The following is an 18,748-nucleotide window of genomic DNA, read 5'->3' on the forward strand; positions in this document are numbered from 1 at the left end:
AAGGCCATTACATAATGGTAAAGGGATCAATTAAACAAGAAGAGTTAACTGTCCTAAATATATATGCACCCAATACAGGAGCACCCAGATTCATAAAGCAAGTCCTTAGAGATCTACAAAGAGACTTAGACTCCCACACAATAATAATGGGAGACTTTAACACCCCACTGTCAACATTAGACAGATCAACGAGACAGAAAGTTAACAAGGATATCAAGGACTTGAACTCAGCTCTGCACCAAGCAGACCTAATAGACATCTACAGAACTCTCCACCCCAAATCAACAGAATATACATTTTTCTCAGCACCTCATCACACATATTCCAAAATTGGAAGTAAAGCACTCCTCAGCAAATGTAAAAGAACAGAAATTATAACAAACTGTCTCTCAGACCACAGTGCAATCAAACTAGAACTCAGGATTAAGAAACTCACCCAAAACCACTCAACTACATGGCAACTGAACAACCTGCTCCTGAATGACTACTGGATAAATAATGAAATGAAGGCAGAAATACATATGTTCTTTGAAACCAATGAGAACAAAGACACAACATACCAGAATCTCTGGGACACATTTAAAGCAGTGTGTAGAGGGAAATTTACAGCACTAAATGCCCACGAGAGAGCAGGAAAGATCTACAATCAACACCCTAACATCACAATTAAAAGAACTAGAGAAGCAAAAGCAAACATTCAAAAGCTAGCAGAAGGCAAGAAATAACTAAGATCAGAGCAGAACTGAAGGAGACAGAGACACAAAACCCCTTCAAAAAATCAATGAATCCAGGAGCTGGTTTTTTGAAAAGATCAACAAAATTGATAGACCACTAGCAAGACTAATAAAGAAGAAAAGAGAGAAGAATCAAATAGATGCAATAAAAAATGATAAAGGGGATATCACCACCAATCGCACAGAAATACAAACTACCATCAGAGAATACTATAAACACCTCTATGCAAATAAACTAGAAAACCTAGAAGAAATGGATAAATTCCTGGACACATACACCCTGCCAAGACTAAACCAGGAAGAAGTTGAATCCCTGAATGGACCAATAACAGGCTCTGAAATTGAGGCAATAATTAATAGCTTACCAACCAAAAAAATTCCAGGACCAGAGGGCTTCACAGCCAAATTCTACCAGAGGTACAAAGAGGAGCTGGTACCATTCCTTCTGAAACTATTCCAATCAATAGAAAAAGAGGGAATCCTCCCTAACTCATTTTATGAGGCCAGCATCGTCCTGATACCAAAGCCTGGCAGAGACGCAACAAAAAAAGAGAATTTTAGACTAATATCCCTGATGAACATCGATGCAAAAATCCTCAGTAAAATACTGGCAAACCAAATCCAGCAGCACATCAAAAAGCTTATCCACCATGATCAAGTGGGCTTCATCCCTGGGATGCAAGGCTGGTTCAATATATGCAAATCAATAAATGTAATCCAGCATATAAACAGAACCAAAGAAAAAACCACACGATTCTCTCAACAGATGCAGAAAAGGCCTTCAAGAAAGTTCAACAGCCCTTCATGCTAAAGCTAAAAACTCTCAATAAATTAGGTATTGATGGGATATATCTCAAAATAATAAGAGCTATTTATGACAAACCCACAGCCAATATCATACTGCATGGGCAAAAGCTGGAAGCATTCCCTTTGAAAACTGGCACAAGACAGGGATGCCCTCTCTCACCACTCCTATTTAACATAGTATTGGATGTTCTGGCCAGGGCAGTCAGGCAAGAGAAAGAAATAAAGCATACTCAAATAGGAAGAGAGGAAATCAAATTATCTCTCTTTGCAGATGACGTGATTGTATATTTAGAAAACCCCATTGTCTCAGCCCAAAATCTCCTTAAGCTGATAAGCAACTTCACCAAAGTCTCAGGATTCAAAATCAATGTGAAAAAATCACAAGCATTCCTATACAACAACAGCAGACAAAAAGACAGCCAAATTATCAGTGAACTCCCATTCACAATTGCTAGTAAGAGAATAAAATACCTAGGAATACAATTTACAAGGGATGTGAAAGAACTCTTCAAGGAGAACTACAAACCACTGCTCAAGGTAATAAGAGAGGACACAAACAAATGGAAAAACATTCCATGCTCATGGATAGGAAGAATCAATATCATGAAAATAGCCATACTGCCCAAAGTAATTTATAGATTCAATGCTATCCCCATCAAGCTACGACCGACTTTCTTCACAGAATTGGAAAAAACTACTTTAAACTTTATATGGAACCAAAAAAGAGCCCGCATAACCAAGAAAATCCTGGGCAGGAAGAACAATGCTGGAAGCATCAGGCTACCTGACTTCAAACTATACTATAATGCTACAGTAACCAAAACAGCATGGTACTGGTACCAAAACAGATATATAGACCCACGGAACAGAACAAAGGCCTCAGAAATAACATCACATATCTACAACCATCTGATCTTTGACAAACCTGACACAAACAAGCAATGGGGAAAAGATTCCCTATTTAATAAATATTGTTGGGAAAATTGGCTATCCACATGCAGAAAACTGAAACTGGACTCCTTCCTTAAATCTTATGCAAAAATCAACTCAAAATAGATCAAAGGGTCCCTCCTAGGACCATAAAAATCCTAGAAGAAATCCTGGGCAATACCATTCAGGACGTAGGCATGGGCAAAGACTTCATGACACCAAAAGCAATGGCAACAAAAGCCAGAATTGACAAATGGGATCTAATTAAACTAAGGAGCATCTGCACAGCAAAAGAAACTATCATCAGAGTGAACAGGCAACCTACAGAATGGGAGAAAATTTTTGCAATCTATCCATCTGACAAAGGGCTAATATCCAGAATCTACAAAGAACTTAAACAAATTTACAAGAAAAAAACAAACAACTCCATCAAAAAGTGGGCAAAGGATATGAACAGGCACTTATCAAAAGAAGACATTTATGCAGCCAACAGACATATGAAAAAAAGTTCATCATCACTGGTCATTAGGGAAATGCAAATCAAAACTACGAGATACCATCTCACACCTGTTAGAATGGCAATCATTAAAAAGTAAGGAAACAACAGATGATGGAGAGGATGTGGAGAAATAGGAATGCTTTTACACTGTGCTGTGAGTGTAAATTAGTTCAACCATTGTGAAAGACAGTGTGGCGATTCCTCAAGGATCTAGAACTAGAAATACCATTTGACCCAGCAATCCCATTACTGGGTATATACCCAGTAATGGTATAAATCATTCTACTATAAAGACACATGCACATATATGTTTATTATCGCACCATTCACAATAGCAAAGACTTGGAACCAACCCAAATGCCCACCAATGATAGACTGGATAAAGAAAATGTGGCACATATACACCATGGAATACTATGCAGCCATAAAAAAGAATGAGTTCATGTCCTTTGTAGGGACATGGATGAAGCTGCAAACCATCATTCTTAGCAAACTATCACAAGAACAGAAAACCAAACACCACGTGTTCTCACTCATAAGCGGGAGTTGAACAATGAGAATACATAGACATAGGGAGGGGAACATCACATACCAGGGCCTGTCAGGGGGTGGGGGGCTAGGAGAGGGATAGCATTAGGAGCAATACCTCAAGTAGTGGATGGATTAGCGGGTGCAGCAAACCACCATGGCACATGCATACCTATGTAACAAAACTGCACGTTCTGCACATGCACCCCAGAACTTAATCACAATTAATAGGAAATATGAAGTATGAAGACTTAGAAGTTATAAAATTGATGATCAAGATAAAAGTCTATTAGGTGTGATGGAAAATTTTAACGACAAACTTGTAAGACAAACTAGTTAAAAAGGGGCAGAAACAGAGTTGACCAACAGACTGAGCCATAGCTTTTTCTGTGTTTCCTTTTATCATGGCTGTGGCTTTCTGACACTCCACAAAACAAGGCAAATGACTTATTATGATTGCTTAACAGACTAACCCAAGCTCAGAAATTATCAGTATTATTTGTAAATGATGATCACATATGCGCTCATGCATCCAGAGTTGTAGCTGGCATTTTACGAAATGATACAAAAGATTCTGTGCATCTTCAATTTTCCAGATTTAATGAGTGTCTTTTCAGAACAGAGGACTGTTACAAGAATAGTGGAGAGATATCAGGAAGGTCATTCCCCTTTCTCCTGGGGAGTTTTAAGCATGTATAGTTAGGAGGAATCACTTATATCCATGCACAATTAAATAGGTCTGTTGCAGAGCAACCTGTGAACAAATGCGGGTTAAAATATCAGTATGTATATCCATGTTGAAGTGATGCTGATAAACAGGAATAAAAAGAATCAGGTGGAAGGTTTTCAAAACAGTATCAGTAAAAATGATGAACTTAATTTCATGGGGAGGAAAGGGAAAAATATTCTAGCATATGCAAAGTTATGGAAGTAGAAGCAAATGCTTCATCACAGTGTACCTCATCACAGTGGAATAGTATGTTTTATTATTATAATTGTTATTAGTATTCCTATTTGAGAATGGGAGATGGCTGAATATGTAAATTAACCTGCCCCAAGTCATATAGTGAGTTACCGGTGCAGCTAAAATAAGTGATATTTTAGGAACAGTTTACATCGTGAAACACTGAAGCTGTATATTTTTTCAATAAATGATAGTACTCTAGGTAGTTCTTAGACAACAATGAGTAGAAACTAAACTATATTTTTAAAGGGCTTACTTAAAAAATATTGCAAAAGATAGGGCAAAGAGCTTTCTTATTCCCCTAGTAAAGAAAGCCAAGGTATTTTTTTAAAGGAAGAAGAATCATTAACAGTATTTCCTGAAGGAGAATAAAGCCTTCCAGCCTGCATCAGAATTCCACATTACTACCCGAATTCTAAGATTAAGGGTGTGTTTTACCCACACCCTAGATTTTTGGGAACACAGGCTCAGCATTATGTAAGGTCTGCTGAAGAGGATAATGTGACCCTTCTCTTTATGGGAAAGCCCTCATCCTGATCTCATATATATATATATATATGATTCTATCTATCTATATAGCAATATATACATATATATTTCTATATATATAAATATATAAATTATATATATGTATATATTTCTTTTTTAAATGCACTTTATCCTTTAGCCAAATTGCCAGATCACTCAGATTGGCACACATCTATTTATCTCTACTGTCAGCTCCTGTAAATGGTAGCATTTACCCAGGACAGAAAAATCTCTTGGAATAACCAGTATACTTGTTTCAATAATCTGCAGAGCCATAAATGAGAATGATTCAGAATAGAAGAGTAGCTGGCTTCAAATACTATTTCATTTTCCTCCCAGCCCACTACTAGAGCCTAGTACACTACTGTATAGTGTGGGCCTTTGTGGAGGCTTCTATTTCCCACCTGTATTTCTTTTTCTTTTTCCAGCAACAGTCTGCCTTTGTGCCAACTCCTAAATAACCATAAATTTTGTTCTTATAAACCTTAATGAATGCTTGGCCAAGATGCTGTAACTATTGGCTTCTATATTGGAGCATAAATGGAAAGGGGGGAAAAAAGTGCACTGTGAAAAACTGGATAAAATGGAAAAAAGATCACAGCAAACCCAAAGTCGCAATTTGCCTTTAATGTGAAGGAGGCCTTGTTTTCACGGTGTGGCAGCTTTCAGGGGTTTTAATCTCAAAGTGGCTGATCAATTTAAGGTAAGTGGCAGGCATTTGGCCTGGTTCCCAGGCTTTGCTTTGCTGCTCTGAGAAAAGAAAGGATTCAGTCAGACACACAGACAACAGGCATCATCAGCGGCTCCCACATTCCAAGCATTTTAACACAGATTAGGTTGGCATGATTCTACTGTTTACTGAAATCTCCTAGGTGTTGCATTTTTCCTTTTCCTTGCTGTGGTTATCCAAGATGGTTTTCTCAGGTCAAGACCTTCATATGCCAAATAGCTTGCAGTGCTGTGAAGGGAAAAGAAGAGCAGAGGTCAAGACTTCTGATTAAAATGCTATTTCACTTGCTTGCTGCAAAATATGAGACTTCAGACAGCAGGTAATTGAGCACTGAACTTTTTGCCTAAGGCATACATTGAGACAGGAACTGTTTTACATGCATGCCTGAGGGGGAAAAAAACAAAGATAATTTCTTTAACAAGGACAAACTTAATTCAACTAGGAATGCCCAAAGGATTAACAGGGTGATCTGTAGTTATTTTTGCTTCAGATTTTATAAGCATGAGGCTTACAGATAATGTTGAACAAGATTACAACCAATATAGTCCATTTTTAAATTAATATTTTTACACCATATACTCTTTATTTTTTCAAACAGTAATATTAAATGAGTTCAAGAGACCCCTTACCACTGTCTCATCTTAGCAAAAGTTAATTTTTTAATCCGTTTGACCTATAACATAGGTTAAATAAAATATGCATTCCATCAATTAAGCCAAAAAACAAATAAATTGTCTCTCATATATTTTGGCTATATTATACCGTACAGAAAATTTGTATTTTAAAATACATTTTCACAGTTTTTAAAGATACTTTGCCTTACTTTAATATAATCAAGAACACCTTCCCATTAGTCATCTTCATGGTAGATCTCCTCATGTTTTATTTCTCTCTAAGAATTTTATCAAAATAAGAAACTACTATAGATTTTTAAAAGTAATTTTTCTAGCTATTATACTTTTCAAAAGCAATGTTGAATTATTACACTTACTATACCTAGAAATGCCTTCCTAACATTTCATACATTTACATTGACTTATTTCTTCCAAAATTAACACACTGCTGCACTTGAGTAACTTATATTAAGAATAAGTATTCTCCAAAAAAATTAGCTGGGCATGGTGGCAGGCACCTGTAGTCCCAGCTACTCAGGAGGCTGAGGCAGGAGAATGGCGTGAACCCGGGAGGCAGAGCTTGCAGTGAGCTGAGATCACGCCACTGTACTCCAGCCTGGATGACAGAGCGAGACTCCATCTCAAAAAAAAAAAGAATAAGTATTCTTGTTTGTAAGGGTTAGCTTAGAAACTAATGCAACAACTATAACCAGTTACCTTAACTTCAGTTGTTATATATGCAAGTGTGGCTTTTAAAAAATAATATATGACTTTTCATTGATTAAAGAAAAAAATAGAGCCAGAAAAGAAGCAGCTAGCAACCGTCCTTCTGCTGTTGCCACATATGTCTTATCAATCTGTGATACTTGTCAACATGTGATACTTGGAACTGCAGCAGCCATCTTGCAAACATGAAAAGAGCCAGCCTAAGAGGCTTAGCTGAAGTGCTGAGGATGGCAGACAGGAAAGATGGAAAAAGTATGGTTTTAAATTATGTCATTGAGCCATTGAACCAACAATCCTGGGTCCACTCACCTTGAGATTAATTCTTGTGTAAGATAATAGATTCCCTTTCATTCATGCAATCATATTTGTTGAGCATCTACCATGTCTCAGACCCTATTCTAGGTGTCTGAAGTAGCTCAGTGAACAAAACACAAGATCCCTACCCTTGTGGAACTCACATTCTAGCCAAGAGAGATATTATAATAAACTAAAAACGTAAGTAAGAAAATTCTATAGTATGTTAGGAGATAGTAAGCAGAAAAAAATTGATCAGAGGAGCATGGCAAAAAGAATCAAGAATGCTGGGATCAAAGGGACAGGTTTTGATGTTGAATAAAGTGAGAATTGGTTGGCTTCACTGAAGAAGTGAGATTTGAACAAACACTTGAAGGAAATGAAGGACTTATTTCTTAAGCCAGTGGAAGATAGGTTGTATTTTTCTTATTGTTGACAATCCTCTAAGTGAGAGGGAGATATGGGAAGAGAGAGAAAGACAGAGAGATTTGGGATAGTGTCTGATTCCAGCTCCTCTTTGATTCTTCTTAGTTCCAGTCAACCAAACGATTTTTTTCTTTGCTTAAGTTTCAGCTGGGTTTCTGTCACTAGTCACTTAAAGAAGATAGATTAGTAAGTTTTCTGTTGGTCACAAATAAACTATCTCTGGTTCCAGGAACAGCAAGCCCAAATAGATACTGAGCCATAATTCCATCCTCTGTATAAAGAGCTTTATTGCTCACACTGGGGGGTGTCCAGGCATCCGTAAAACATGGCCTGTGAGGTTTTCAGCTTCCCAAGTGGAGTGAGAAGATGCTCAGGACTGGGGTGGAGCTAAAAAGAGAAGCTCTATTTTGGGACTGGTAGTAAAAATTGATGGGCGTATTCTAAAAGGGTAAGTCTGCAGGAAGAAAGATAAAATAAATAAAAGGGAAAAAGAGGTGAATAACTAAAAAATGTCGACTGTATCTAGGAGATAGGAACAGAGAACACTAGCTAGAAGCAACATCTCCCACTTTTTTGTAAAATGGGTTCAATGAGAATACCTACCTCATAAGACTCTCACAGGGTTATTGTGATTAAATGACATAATGCATGTAACCACAGGGCTATGATTTGGTAACTGTTCCATAAAAATTGGCCATATACCTTTACTATATCTATTTGTATTTGGTTCTTTTTGGGAGGCATACTACTCAAGTTTATTTCAAAACATTGCTGTTGGATAAGAGATTTATGGATTCTGTGTGATTACGGATATTAACTAGAGAATCTGTGTGTGTTGTTATATATTTGGGAGTGTCTTAGTCCATTCAGACTGCTATAACAAAATACCTTACACTGGGTGCTCAAAAATACCAATAAATAAATTGCAATGCAGTGAGAGATTGTTTTTTAATGTGATGACAGTGCATAATTTCAATAGGGTCAGAGAAAACTGGATGCTCATATTGGAGGCTGACTTACAGACTTACAAAAATACACATTTATTTCTCACAGTCCCAGAGGTTGGGAAGTGCAAGATCAAGGCACCAGCAGATTCAGTGTCTGGTGAGGAATCTCTGCTTTATAGATGACACCTTGTTGCTTCATCTTCACATGGCAGTATGGGCAAGGCAGCTCCCTTCAACCTCTTTTATAAGAAGCACTAATCCCATTCATGAAGACAGAGCCCTCATAACTTTATTCCCAAAAGACTCTCACTTCTTAATACTATCATACTGGGTGCTAGATTCCAACGTATGAATTTGAGGGAGATGCCAACATTCAGACCATAACAGGGAGGATGGGGCATTGTGTATGTGTGTGTGTGTGCATGTATATATATGCATGCTAGTGCATGTTCACTTCTTGACTTCTCATGGTATTATTATGCTCTCAATTATCTTGCTTCCCCCCTCATCTTTCTTCCATGTCCAATCTGTCAATGACTCCAAGAGAGGTAGTTGAGGTATATTTAAAAATCAAAACTGGCCTTGGAATTAGAACCCCACATTAAATCTGTTATTAGTTCTGTGACACTAAGCAAATCACTTAGTCTCTCAGAGCCTCAGTTTGTCAACTTCAAATCAATGAGAAAACCACACAGGCTCCTAGCATGACACCTATCCCATGGTAGATACTCAGGATACTTTGTTGAGCCTGCATCTTCTTTCATGATGTCTCTGAAATCTATGCTTTTCTTTTGTTACCTTTGCCACCCTGGAGCAGGCCTTTATCCCCTCTCATCCAAGCCTCAGCCTCCAATCTGAACATCTAGTTTTCTCTGACCCAATTGAAGTCATGCACTGTCATCAGATTAAAAAATAATCTCTCACTGCATTGCAATTTATTTATTGTTATTTTTGAAGCAAACCACCAAAAATATCAAACTCTGATATTTTCCTTTCATACTTTTAGGTACATATGTTGTCAATATTGCCATTCTCTAGGCCTAAGAAGACCCTTACTTGCTTAACTATTCCTAAATATTCTTTGTTAACTCACTTTCTCTGTGCTGTGTGACAACTCTCTCTTCTGAAGACTATATACTACTCTAAGCCCTGTAAGATACTAAGATAAATGAGTCCAAAAAATCTTGGCTCTACCACTCACCTGCAATAATATTAATAAAAACCACTATGTATCATGCCCTTACATGGAAATATGCTACGATTTTATATGTGTTATCTCATATAATCCTCACAACAACCCTATAAGGTATTCTTATTATTATTTTATGAGAAAACTGTAGCTTGGGAATATTAAATCCATTTCCCATTATATAGATAGAAAGTGATAGGGCACAGATTTGAATCCAGATCAAAGCCTGAACTCTTAAGCTCTCAGCTACTCTGCCTGTGTTATATTCTTGGAGAAATACTAGAAATGACTGTACCATCAGACTGATTACAAAAGAGTTAACTACAACTTGCAAGTGGCATTAACTACTTATAACTACTTACAAATTACCTACTTATACATTCCTCAGAAATTTTTGCAACTCATTGTAGATATCTTAGTTAACATCTCCTAGCTTAAACTATAAAATATCAGTGATATCACCTAGTTTATAGAGTTGATAGCAGTATTATTTGAATTAGTACCTTAATGTGGTTAAAGGGCTAGTATAGCTTCTGATATAGACACCCAATATATATTAGTTCCCTTCATGTCCTATGCTCCTTCTAATCAATTTAAATATTTGCTGAAACATTTGGATTTTCATTTAATGCTCTCCATGGATAACCTCCTCACTGTCATTGATTAAAAAGCCAAAAGAACAGAGCAGGTCTTGTGAAGAAAGGAGTGCTCATTCTACAGCTGACTCAAGTGAGGCTTGATGATTTTCATCAAGTAACTGAAGGATTTTAGAGTCACTGATCATTATGTTCTCCATAAACTCAAAAGAGTGAAAAAGAAGAACAAAATAAGATAAATGTAATTCCAGAGGTATTTTGATGAGACACTAGGAAGAATTTAATGATGTCAAAAAAGGAAAAAAATGTTGGAATAAGACAGAAAAAAAAGTCTCAGAAGATCTTTGAAAGTTAAGCTATGGCCTAGGTAATTTATAAACACACCCATCTAAAGCAACAGACTGAGCCAAGTAATTGATCAACATTTCCTCTAATTCTGTTGGTCTAGAGATTTATTTTTTCTTAATTGAAGCTAAGGAAAAATACCTTTCTGTGTATCGTGGTATGTTTCTACTGTCAAAGGAGCCCAATTGTGGTCCTTGTGTTTATGAGACTATTAGGTTACTTTCTAATTTCTCCTAACTATAATTATACCTTTCATCAACCCAGCCTACCTGTAAAACTTTTGAATAGAACAGAATGAAATGTAAGAACCATCACTTGTCCCCTCTTTTTGACTCTCTCAATGTTAATATTGAGTAAAAATATTATGTGTGTGTATACACACACATAAAGATATACAGATATATAGTTGTATACACACCCATCCAGATATACAGTTGACCCTTGAACAATGCAGAGGTCGGGGTGCCAACCCCTCACACATATATGTTTTGATTCTCCAAAAACTTAACTATTAATAGCCTACCATAGTAGGCTAACAGTAGATTAACACATATTTTGTATGTTATGTATATTATATATTGTATTCTTACAATAAAATAAGCTAGAAAAAAGGAAAATGTTATTAAGAAAATAATAAGGAAGAGAAAATACATTTGCAGTACTATATTGTATTTATCAATACCATAAATTTACATGGTCTGTTTACAGGATGAATCATCTGCCTGAAAGTCAACTTTTTCTTGTAATATCATGACTATTCTATGCTTCTTGGGAGCACTTCCAGCATCACTAGTGGCACTTTGTATGGGTCCCATAATGTTATTCAAGATTTACAGTATGGCACTAAGCATAATGAAAAATACGCAAGAATCACAAGAGACCACTTTTTACTGCTATACGCAATTTACTGGAGAGGCAAACTGCTCACCCGGAGATGATTAGCATCACATAGCATTTTAAGCAGATACAATGCTTGAGCTCACTACAATAGCAACAGGAGGTGGCTATAAAATTATTATGGTACTATAATATGTACTACAATTAGTTTCGTGCAGTTCTTGTTTAAAATTGCATCTTTATGTTTGTTTACATTTCTCTCCACCACAAGTGGTGCCATATTTGGTCTATAAGTGTGTATGTAAATTTTGATAAAATTTAACTTTTTATGATAGAGTCGTGCATATTTTATGATAGTAAACAGTAAAACAGATTATTGTCTACATGTATTATGTGCATTCATAACATATCTAACTTTTTCTTAATTCACACAGTTCATCTGTTTTTTCTTTTTTTTTTTTATTATTATTATTATTATTATTATACTTTAGGTTTTATGGTACATGTGCGCAATGTGCAGGTAAGTTACATATGTATACATGTGCCATGCTGGTGCGCTGCACCCACCAACTCGTCATCTAGCATTAGGTATATCTTCCAATGCTATCCCTCCCCCCTCCCCCCACCCCACAACAGTCCCCAGAGTGTGATGTTCCCCTTCCTGTGTCCGTGTGTTCTCATTGTTCAATTCCCACCTATGAGTGAGAATATGCGGTGTTTGGTTTTTTGTTCTTGCGATAGTTTACTGAAAATGATGATTTCCAATTTCATCCATGTCCCTACAAAGGACGTGAACTCATCATTTTTTATGGCTGCATAGTATTCCATGGTGTATATGTGCCACATTTTCTTAATCCAGTCTATCATTGTTGGACATTTGGGTTGGTTCCAAGTCTTTGCTATTGTGAATAATGCCGCAATAAACATACGTGTGCATGTGTCTTTATAGCAGCATGATTTATAGTCCTTTGGGTATATACCCAGTAATGGGATGGCTGGGTCGAATGGAATTTCTAGTTCTAGATCCCTGAGGAATCGCCACACTGACTTCCACAAGGGCTGAACTAGTTTACAGTCCCACCAACAGTGTAAAAGTGTTCCTGTTTCTCCACATCCTCTCCAGCACCTGTTGTTTCCTGACTTTTTAATGATTGCCATTCTAACTGGTGTGAGATGGTATCTCATTGTGGTTTTGATTTGCATTTCTCTGATGGCCAGTGATGGTGAGCATTTTTTCATGTGTTTTTTGGCTGCATAAATGTCTTCTTTTGAGAAGTGTCTGTTCATGTCCTTCGCCCACTTTTTGATGGGGTTGTTTGTTTTTTTCTTGTAAATTTGTTGGAGTTCATTGTAGATTCTGGATATTAGCCCTTTGTCAGATGAGTAGGTTGCGAAAATTTTCTCCCATTTTGTAGGTTGCCTGTTCACTCTGATGGTAGTTTCTTTTGCTGTGCAGAAGCTCTTGAGTTTAATTAGATCCCATTTGTCAATTTTGGCTTTTGTTGCCATTGCTTTTGGTGTTTTAGACATGAAGTCCTTGCCCATGCCTATGTCCTGAATGGTAATGCCTAGGTTTTCTTCTAGGGTTTTTATGGTTTTAGGTCTAACATTTAAGTCTTTAATCCATCTTGAATTGATTTTTGTATAAGGTGTAAGGAAGGGATCCAGTTTCAGCTTTCTACATATGGCTAGCCAGTTTTCCCAGCACCATTTATTAAATAGGGAATCCTTTCCCCATTTCTTGTTTTTGTCAGGTTTGTCAAAGATCAGATACTTGTAGATATGTGGCATTATTTCTGACGGCTCTGTTCTGTTCCATTGATCTATATCTCTGTTTTGGTACCAGTACCATGCTGTTTTGGTTACTGTAGCCTTGTAGTATAGTTTGAAGTCAGGTAGTGTGATGCCTCCAGCTTTGTTCTTTTGGCTTAGGATTGACTTGGCGATGCGGGCTTTTTTTTGGTTCCATATGAACTTTAAAGTAGTTTTTTCCAATTCTGTGAAGAAAGTCATTGGTAGCTTGATGGGGATGGCATTGAATCTGTAAATTACCTTGGGAAGGATGGCCATTTTCACGATATTGATTCTTCCTACCCATGAGCATGGAATGTTCTTCCATTTGTTTGTATCCTCTTTTATTTCCTTGAGCAGTGGTTTGTAGTTCTCCTTGAAGAGGTCTTTCACATCCCTTGTAAGTTGGATTCCTAGGTATTTTATTCTCTTTGAAGCAATTGTGAATGGGAGTTCACTCATGATTTGGCTCTCTGTTTGTCTGTTATTGATGTATAAGAATGCTTGTGATTTTTGCACATTGATTTTGTATCCTGAGACTTTGCTGAAGTTGCTTATCAGCTTAAGGAGATTTTGGGCTGAGACAATGGGGTTTTCTAGATATACTATCATGTCATCTGCAAACAGGGACAATTTGACTTCCTCTTTTCCTAATTGAATACCCTTGATTTCCTTCTCCTGCCTAATTGCCCTGGCCAGAACTTCCAACACTATGTTGAATAGAAGTGGTGAGAGAGGGCATCCCTGTCTTGTGCCAGTTTTCAAAGGGAATGCTTCCAGTTTTTGCCCATTCAGTATGATATTGGCTGTGGGTTTGTCATAAATAGCTCTTATTATTTTGAGATACGTCCCATCAATTCCTAATTTATTGAGAGTTTTTAGCATGAAGGGTTGTTGAATTTTGTCAAAGGCCTTTTCTGCATCTATTGAGATAATCATGTGGTTTTTGTCTTTCGTTCTGTTTATATGCTGGATTACATTTATTGATTTGCATATATTGAACCAGCCTTGCATCCCAGGGATGAAGCCCACTTGATCATGGTGGATAAGCTTTTTGATGTGTTGCTGGATTCTGTTTGCCAGTATTTTATTGAGGATTTTTGCATCAATGTTCATCAAGGATATTGGTCTAAAATTCTCTTTTTTTGTTGTGTCTCTGCCAGGCTTTGGTATCAGGATGATGCTGGCCTCATAAAATGAGTTAGGGAGGATTCCCTCTTTTTCTATTGATTGGAATAGTTTCAGAAGGAATGGTACCAGCTCCTCCTTGTACCTCTGGTAGAATTCGGCTGTGAATCCATCTGGACCTGGACTTTTTTTGGTTGGTAAGCTATTGATTATTGCCACAATTTCAGCTCCTGTTATTGGTCTATTCAGAGATTCAACTTCTTCCTGGTTTAGTCTTGGGAGGGTGTATGTGTTGAGGAATTTATCCATTTCTTCTAGATTTTCTAGTTTATTTGCATAGAGGTGTTTGTAATATTCTCTGATGGTAGTTTGTATTTCTGTGGGATCGGTGGTGATATCCCCTTTATCATTTTTTATTGCATCTATTTGATTCTTCTCTCTTTTTTTCTTTATTAATCTTGCTAGCGGTCTATCAATTTTGTTGATCCTTTCAAAAAACCAGCTCCTGGATTCATTTATTTTTTGAAGGGTTTTTTGTGTCTCTATTTCCTTCAGTTCTGCTCTGATTTTAGTTATTTCTTGCCTTCTGCTAGCTTTTGAATGTGTTTGCTCTTGCTTTTCTAGTTCTTTTAATTGTGATGTTAGGGTGTCAATTTTGGATCTTTCCTGCTTTCTCTTGTGGGCATTTAGTGCTATAAATTTCCCTCTACACACTGCTTTGAATGCATCCCAGAGATTCTGGTATGTTGTGTCTTGGTTCAAATCTCCAAAGCATTTTCCAAAATATATATGGAGAAAAATCTGCACAGTAAGTGAAACCTGTGCAGTTGAAGCTTGTGTTGCTCAAGGGTCAACTGTATACACAAATATATATAATTATTTAAAATTATTTTATTACCCAGTGAAGTAAGTTTATGTTATCCCCAGTTTACAGATGAGGAAACTGCCTAAGATAAGATAGATAAAGGATTAGCAAACATCTGCTTAAAGGGTCAAAGAGTAAATTTTTTAGGATTTAGGCCATGACCCAACCTCTGTTACAACTACTCAGCTCTGCCATTGTAGCATAGATGTAGCCATAAAGATGTCATAAATAAATTGGCATGTCAGTGTTCCAATAAAACTTTATTTACAAAAACATGCGACTGACCAATATGCCACATTTGCCAATCCCTTGGATAGATAACTATATTTTTTTAAGTCCTGTTGATAAAGCAGTCATCAAGCTATAGTTTACTAAGAAAAACATTTACAATTAAAAAGGATTGTTGATTTTTAAAACATTTTGATGAACCATATTAATACATTTCCTAATATTAAGACATATTTGATTTCTGCAATAAACTTTATTCTTACTTTTAATATGTTTTCTGCACACAGAAGAGAAATGAAAGCCCAGACTATAAGGATCCAGCTCCAGAAGAAAAGGGAGTTACAGAGAGAAGTAAGCCCAACATTCTGCATGCAAATTTTCCTATGAAGCATTTCCTGATTTCTAAGATGAGCACATATGGGGCAAGATGGCAGAAACTAGAGAGAAAGCAGCTGCTAAGAAGCTAAAAAGCTAAGCAGATATTTAGGCAATCTCATGGTACCAAGGAAACAAAAATTGGAATTCAGGAACCACCAAGTAAAAGAGGCACTAGTAAACACTTTAGGCTTTCAATTAGGGCCCTGAAAGGGATATACCCTAGGAGTAAGAATAATGCAGAAATAGAAAAGCCTTAACCAGATTAAAGCGTTCTGCATGTACTCTACCTGCCCTCCAGGAGAAAAAAACTAAATCTTTTCTGGAAAAGCTTACATCATTCAGAGACTCTAATTTTTTCAATAAATTTCTTGTAATCAGTAAAAAATTACTAAGTATACTAGGAAACGGGGCCAAACAAACAAAAATAAAGAGAAAAAATAGACAATTAAAAACAGAACCGTAGGTGATACAGACATTGGAGTTATAAGACACCAACTTTAAAATAACTGTAACTGATATTTTGAAAAAACATAAATAGGAAGATAAAAAAAATTCACCGGGGAATTAAAACCCATTTTTAAAGTACCAAACACTACAATTAAAATTTAAGAAACCACCACTTTTTGTGTTTCATTGTAGTATCAAAGAAGAATATTCACCATTTTCTGAAAAAGACTACGAAAACATTTCCCTTTTTAATTACATATACCTGAGCCCAGATTTTCTTTATGTACTGCAATCAAAACAACATATCACAACGGATTAAAGACAGAAGCAGTAAGAGAATCCCACCGTTTTCCATTAAACTGGGCATTTTTTAAAAATTGTAAAAACAAGCTGGGCGTGGTGGCACATGCCTGTAATCCCAGCTACTTGGGAGGCTGAGGCAAGAGAATTGCTTGAACCTGGGAGGTGGAGGTTGCAGTGAGCTGAGATTGCGTCACTGCACTCCAGCCCGGGCAACAAGAGAAAAATTCCATCCAAAAAAAAAATTGTAAAAACATAAAGCAAGGTTCTTTTCCTCATTTAATATTTTTTGTTTTAGAAAATATAGCTATTTTCACTTATTTATGTATTTTAACATGTAACGGGTTTATTGTTATTTTTAAATGATTTAATAAGTATGTTTAAATTTTCTGTTTTCCATTTCATTGTGGTAACAATTAATAGATATAACCCACATAAAGAAAAGCTCTTTAGAGTTCTCAATACTTTTTAAGATTGTAAAGGGGTTGCAAGACCAAAAGGTTTGATAACACTGATCTATAGATTCAAAACATTTACAATCAAGTTCTCAGCATGTTTTTTGTTCATCTGTCTGTGTGTGTGTGGAAATTGGCAAACTGTTTCTAAGCTTTATATGGAAATGCAAAGGATCAAGAATAGCTAAGAGAATTGTGAAGATTAGCTTACAGCTATCAAAGTTTATTTTAAAGCTACAGTAACCAAAAGAGTGATATTGGCACCAGGAAAAATAAACAGACCAAGAGGATAGAATTGAGTCCAGAAATAGTCCTTATATACAGTTACCTGATTTTCAACAACACCGTTACTATGATGGAGTGGAAAAAGGATGGTCTTTTAAATAAATTATGCTGGATTGATTGTTCCACATTCTCATCAGCATTTGGTATTTCAGTGCTTTGGATTTTAACCATTCTAATAGATGTGTGGTGTTATCTTGTTGTAATTTGAAATTCTCTAATGGCATATGATGTTGGACATCTGTTGATATGCCATTTGCCATCTGTATATCTTCTTTGGTGAGGTGTTTGTTCAGGTCTTTTGCCCACTTTGTAATTGGGTTGTTTGTTTTCTTACTGTTGAGTTTTAAGAGTTCTTTGTATATTTTGGATTCAAGACCTTTATCAGGTACGTGTTTTACAAATATTTCCCCTCAGTCTGTGACTTGTTTTTTTTACTCTCTTAAGTTAATGCTTTAAAGGAAATTGAAAACAGAATCTTCTCTTATGTTATATTCTAGAACTTTAATTGATTTATCTTTCAACCCTTCTGAAATTGATTTTTATATCTGATGTGAAGTAGGAGTCAAGTTTTACATACACACACGTATACACACACAGACACACATATACATATATACGTATATAGAATATACACACACACACACACACACACACGCACACATATCCATCCAGAACTCTTATTCGTTGCTGGTAGAATTGTAAAATGGTACAGCCACTCTGGAAGACAAATGGAATTTTATGACAATGCTAAACTTTGTCTCGCCTTATGATCCAGCAATCATACTCCTATGTATTTGCCCAAATGAGTTAAAAACTTACGTCCACACAAAAATTTAACATGAATGTTTGCAGGAACTTTATTAATAATTGCCTAAAATTGAATGCAACCAAGATGTCTTTTAATAGATAAATGAATTAACAAACTGTGGTACATCCCTACAATGTAATATTAATATTATTAAGCAATAAGAAAAAATGATCCACAAACAGATATAGAGGAACTTTAAATGCATATTGCCAAGTGAAAGACGCCAGTTTGAAAGGCTACATATGTATATCTCCAACAAATGTCATTTTGGAAAAAACAAAACTATAGAGACAGTAAAAAGATTAGTGGTTGCCAAGGTGTATTAATCAGGGCTTTCCAGACAAACAGAACCAGTAGGATATTTATAAA

General features: G+C 36.3%; 1 long non-coding RNA gene across 1 annotated transcript in view; it reads right to left on the minus strand.

Moving 5' to 3' along the window:
- Positions 1-5,597: 5,597 nt before the first annotated feature.
- Positions 5,598-18,748, minus strand: part of LOC134761775 (uncharacterized) — a 91,206-nt gene continuing 78,055 nt past the window's right edge. The window contains exon 3 of the long non-coding RNA XR_010140883.1: positions 5,598-5,948. This is a non-coding gene — a long non-coding RNA (uncharacterized LOC134761775). The remainder of the gene's footprint in view (positions 5,949-18,748) is intronic.

The sequence above is a fragment of the Pongo abelii genome, chromosome 6, assembly GCF_028885655.2.
Source record: "Pongo abelii isolate AG06213 chromosome 6, NHGRI_mPonAbe1-v2.0_pri, whole genome shotgun sequence".
NCBI lineage: Eukaryota > Metazoa > Chordata > Mammalia > Primates > Hominidae > Pongo > Pongo abelii.